Source organism: Halichoeres trimaculatus, unplaced genomic scaffold (genome assembly GCF_033239565.1).
Source record: "Halichoeres trimaculatus isolate MK-OKI-2021-1 unplaced genomic scaffold, fHalTri1.1 fHalTri1_scaffold_16, whole genome shotgun sequence".
NCBI classification, from domain to species: Eukaryota; Metazoa; Chordata; class Actinopteri; order Labriformes; family Labridae; genus Halichoeres; species Halichoeres trimaculatus.
The window spans coordinates 29,418,320-29,423,925 of NW_027437194.1; the positions used below are offsets into that span (position 1 = coordinate 29,418,320).

The 5,606-nt window shown below is 38.9% G+C and overlaps 1 long non-coding RNA gene across 1 annotated transcript; it reads right to left on the reverse strand.

The window, feature by feature from the left end:
- Positions 1-3,142: 3,142 nt before the first annotated feature.
- LOC141805085 (uncharacterized) lies at positions 3,143-3,979 on the reverse strand. The gene is made up of 3 exons (XR_012599687.1): positions 3,788-3,979; positions 3,440-3,519; positions 3,143-3,257 (listed from the first exon to the last, which is right to left on the reverse strand). It is a non-coding gene; the product is annotated as an uncharacterized LOC141805085 (long non-coding RNA).
- Positions 3,980-5,606: the final 1,627 nt, after the last annotated feature.

Genomic DNA, 5,606 nt, shown 5'->3' on the forward strand with positions numbered 1-5,606 from the left:
TAAACTTGAAAAAATATTCTTGAGTTACATCGAAACTGCTACTTAGCAACCCAGCTAGCATGCTAACTTGCTACATGACCAACATACATGTTACTACAGCAAGCTTTATATACATATTATTCATTTAAATTAAACAGTGTGGTGAAACAGTGCACACGTAACAAACCTTGCTTGTATAATAGATCTGAGTCTCTCAGGATGTCTCCCAGTATGTGATGCTCCTAGACAGCGGTACAGCATCCAGAGGTCCGGGTACTGCGAACAACTGTGGGGGTAACCTTACTGTTGGTCACGCATGCGCAAGCGTTAACCCAACAAGTTGGGTAGTCCGAAATGACCCAACACAGTATAATGGAAATTGCAACCCAACAGCTAATAACTCAATTGCCAACGGCAAAAAACCAGCAAGCTGGGTTATTAAATTGCCCACCTTAATGAAAACTACCCAATTAAACTAACCAACAGTCTCAACACAGCTGTTGGGTTAAAAAATAACCCAACAATTCTTTGTTTGTAGGTCATGTTGGTGAGGAACGCCTGGTCCAAACCATCCAAAATGATAGCAAGGTCTGCTCTATGGGCAGAGCATTCCCTGAGTGATTCCTCCCAAGTCTTTCCACCTAGAGGCAAGAGGAAGCACCGTTTGTTGTGCTTAAGCCGTCTTGGGGGACAGTGTAAGCACTGAAGGGTGGCTCTGTCACAGAAATGCCAGAGCAATGACAGTTTCTCTGACAGCAGGAATGAATGCTGATGTGTCTCCTCCTGAATGGTGTTGTCCAGGTGAAGACTCAGTTGTGCCTTCTCTTGAATGGAGTTGCTCAGTTGGAGGCTCAGTTCTGAACAGTCTTGATAGCCTTTGATTGCTCCAATGATTGAAGCAGAAACCAGCATGATGGTTAAGATGTCTTTCCAGTGGGAGCAAGGTATTTTGATCCAATGGTTTCATTGAGTCTCCTCAGCTGGATTAACCTGGATAGGTTCCTCACCTGTGTTTTCTAGGTGAAACTAAAAGAAAAGGAGAAGAATCAGAATAGTCAGATCAGATTATCGAGACTGAAGTTATTACACATGTACATAAGGATTAGATCCTTAAACACACTCTGGAAATGTATTGGCTTGTAAATACAGAGGAAATCAGAATTATTATACTAAATATGTTTACCAAACCCCCCACTGTCAGAAAAAATGAGCTGAATTTGTACCTTTAAGAGTCCAACAGCTTGTCACTGGGCAGTACCCTCAAAGGTACAACCCTTACCCCTTAAGAAGGGTAAATATTAGTGCCCTAACAATTTGTACTTCATTGTGGCATTTATGTACCCCTTGGGAACAATAATGAACCTAAATGCTCTAAGAACAAAAATGTTCCTGCTCAAATGGTACATTTTGTTCTTCAGAAGGGTATTGCCCCAGTGACATAGCATTTGTACCCTGTGGTGTCAGATTTGTATAAATTTTTCAAACCGTATTTGTTCAGAAACACTTAAACCATTCATTTGTTTTTTTATAAACATGCAAACAGTCAATTTATCATAAAGACAAGTAGAGGTTTACAGCGTTGGCTTTTAAATCACATTTTCTTTAAAAACACAATGCTATTTCAAACAATTTACAATTTAGTGCTAAAACCCCACACTGTAAATCAACCAGAAATGGTCAGCAATTTAATGTCCACTTTCAGAACTCAAAATGTGATGCACAGGTTCAACCACACTTAGCTTTGACTTGCAATGTTCATTCAATAGATATGGAGATTTGACAACTGCTGAAGCTCTTTGAAAAAAGTCATCAGACAGAGTAGCCTCCCTTAGAACTGAACACTCTAAAATATCCTGCCCATTTTTTTTCAGATGGTAAGTATTAAAAGCATCATAGTTTTCTTTAAAATAAAATAAAAAATAAATTATGTCATTCAACATTTCCTGTTGAACAGCCTCTGGAATGTTGTTGTTTTTTGTCTACATATAAGGATAAAGCCACAGAGATTTTCTTGAAATTTCTCAAGAGCACATCCATATTAGGGGGTACATCTACCTCTGGCTGCAGATCATTGTCTATGCTTTCTCTGTTCAGATCAGTGTCATTTCTGCTGCTCAGATCAGTGTCATTGCTGTTGCCCTGAAGTAGCACACATTCTCCATGCTTGCAATACACATGAGGCCTGAAAGACTCGTACAATGTAAAGATGACTTACAGTTGCTTAGTCCACAAGTGAAAATAAAGTTGGCTTCATGTGCTTGGACAAGACCAACATGTTGATCAGTTACATTACAGTGAAGTTGGTTCTTCCTAGGGATGGGTACCTTTCACATTTGAAATGATATGGTACTGATGCCCAGTACCTGGCAATCGGTATCGGTACCCAACAGTACCAATTTGGTTACTTTTTTGTGTTTATGTGGTAAAAAAATATCAATTTGTTTAATAATGAAAAATAAAAATAAAAAATTTAACAAATTCAGTACCTGGTACTTCTGACAAAATTTGGTCGGTATCTGTAAAAGTATCTAATTATTTAGTTTCTGATATCTACCCATCCCTAGTTCTTCCACACTTTGGACATCTATGTGGTCATGGCATATTCAGCAGAGTAGATTTATCATCCGGGTGACAGTCACAGGAAGGGCCTTGTCACCCACAGCAGTGATGTTCAGTACAGTGCGTTGGAGAATTGTCAGTGTTTTCCTCATGTTGGGTGGGTAGGCCAAGTTAAAAAACAATTATAACAAAAAAAAACATAAAAACTATCTAAAAACAGAAAAACAATTACAATGCCACAGGGCACTACAAACAATGTTATCCCAGATGTTCAACCAGCCTTTGTGTCCAATACCCTTTGATGGGAGGTTGGCTACACAGTCCTGTCCTACCTTGTCTTTGTCCCAAGTTGCCACAATCTTGTTTGGCTGCCTAGGTAGCCAGTACTTCCAATTTAATAATAATAATAATAATAATAATAATAATAATAATAATAATAATACATTTTATTTACACACAGGAAGGGCCTTGTCACCCACAGCAGTGATGTTCAGTACAGTGCGTTGGAGAATTGTCAGTGTTTTCTTCATGTTGGGTGGGTAGGCCAAGTTAAAAACAAAATAGGCACAGAAGGCAGCAATTACCCCTTCTTCAACTCCCGTTCCTTGGCACAAGTCCACAACATCCACTTTGACTGCAACTGGAAGCCTTCTGGTAAAGGCTGCCTTCCAGTCACCGTCTAGTAGCTGAACAGTTGGGTAAGGACTTTAAGTGGCAACCTGCAAAATAAAATAACAGAAGTGGAGAAAACGTGTATAAATTAGATCCAGTTTGATGATCAAGGCTCCAGACCCTTGTCATACTTTACCAAAAACTGCCTTAAAGTGTGGTATGGAAATGTTCCAGTACAAAAAGACACAAACATGCCTCTTACAACTAGATATAAGAACTAACTCCATACCTGTCCCAATGTAATAAACTGGTCCATCTTCTCCTTAAAAATGTTGGCCAGCAAAACAAAGGCAGCACAAAAGTCCACATCTGTTAAGACATAGTGAAATAGATCTTAAAAGTTAGCTATGGAGTATGTAACACTGCTTTCTGGATGTCCAATTTATTTTATTTTGAAAACAAAAAATAGTTTTAAAACTTTTAAATGTTTCTTTTTTTTCTGGTTAACTTTAACCTCTTTAATGAAAACCTAGTTGCTGTTTTTATTTTACCAAAACTCATTAAAATATTAAAAGCCGTTAAAACAAAGTTATAGCTACATTCATATATTATTTAAAACCGATGTAGCACACAATACCTTGAAGATCCTCAGCCAGCATTTCCTCCCTTGCCTCAAAGTAATGTTTGGCCAACGGGGATTTTCCTTCCACAAGCTTGACACCTTTGGCTCTATGCACATGAAGCTCTCTTTCCATCAGCGGCACTAACTGACCGTAGATGGATGGATCCTGCCAACCTTTTCCCACAAGTACAAGAGTGGAAATTCAGTAGATTCCTTAATAATTTAACCAGATCATCTCCACACCTTCAGACCTATATTTATTAAAAGAGTTACAAGTGCTATTGTTAGCGTTCACCTTTATTCAAATTTTCCATCAAAAAATAGACTGAATGTATTGCAATTCACATCACTTACACCTGAAGGTGTTCTTAGAAAAGGATATTTCATCTGAACATCCTCCACCGTCATGCCATCTGTGATCTCTTTTCGCCGCCATGTGAGCGTTCGCTGCATCCGGTCTTTAACCACAGAAGTGTCTGGTTGCATCTTCTCATACTGCATATGAAGATCACGCACATGCCTCTCAATAGATGATTCGTCCTCACCAATTACAGCAGGCACCTGCTGTAATCAAAAACAGTTAAGTTAAGCACACTTTAATCTAAGAATAAAAAAAACGAATATCACCTGAACTCAAATTTTGCAACAAAAGAAGAACAATTACTCGTGGCAGACAAGTCTGGAAAAATGAGTTCATATTACAGGTGTTGTCAATGTATGTAAATTTGCTTGGAATTCATTAAATCATTAAAAAAAATTGTAAAAAAAATAAAAAAAAAACAGGACAGTAACGCAACTGCTCTGCAAAGTTATCTCAAAAGACAAAACCCTGACATTCAGGATGAATTTTCAGTTGACCTTATCACAGACATACAACCTAATATTATGGTGTGTAATACGTTTTTAATTAACATATGCAGCTACATGAGTCCACTAACCCCTGACAAAGATCTGTGACACGTCACTGTAGCTTCTTGTTTGTCGGTGCCCAAACTTCTCCTTGCTCCTTCTAACTTCATCATCATGGACCAAAGGTTTACGCTCTGCTTTGAATTGGTGTTTTAGAGACTGATGCCAGGTATTATAATAAAAATAAAGCAGAGATAACTAAGTATTGTATTCAGAGTTATTCCGTACTTTTGAATATGTCAGAAAGTTTTCAGTTACATCACATCAAAACCACCAATTTTGGAAGTTACATAACAGTTTCCCTCCAGATCCTTAAAGTGATACTTAGGGATGGAACAAGTTGGGTCCTATCACAAGGTTTAGGGCAGAGATTAGCTTGTTTTCTCTGCATTCAGAAGGGGCCATATTCTAAATGACCAAAAACACAAATAAACAGACTCCCAAAATCTGATATTGGTCTGCATTCACGCTTTATTTAGAGAATTTTCAGCGCGTTACTTTCACACAAAAACACCGCTAAATAAGGCTCTAGTTCTTATCGTGTCGTAAAACGGCGCTACCTCCGCTGCAGAGCCACAGCTGGCTATGAGGCACTCGCTGCTTAGTGTATCAGTCCGCGCATGCGGCGTGCCAGATATAAACAAACGCAGGTAGTCTGCCAGGACGAAGAGACACGATGAGAACTAGAGCCTTATTTAGCGGTGTTTTTGTGTGAAAATAACGGGCTGAAATTCTCTAAATAAAGCATGAATGCAGACTGATATCAGATTTTTTCAGTGGGAGTCCGTTTATTTGTGTTTTTGGTCAAGTAAAATATGGCCCCGTCTGAGTGCAGAGGAAACCGGCAGAGGAGCAGGGTGGGGGTGTTTGGTGCGAGCGCCCTGAGCTTCTGCTGCACTAAAACACTGCTGTAGGGGTAATTTCT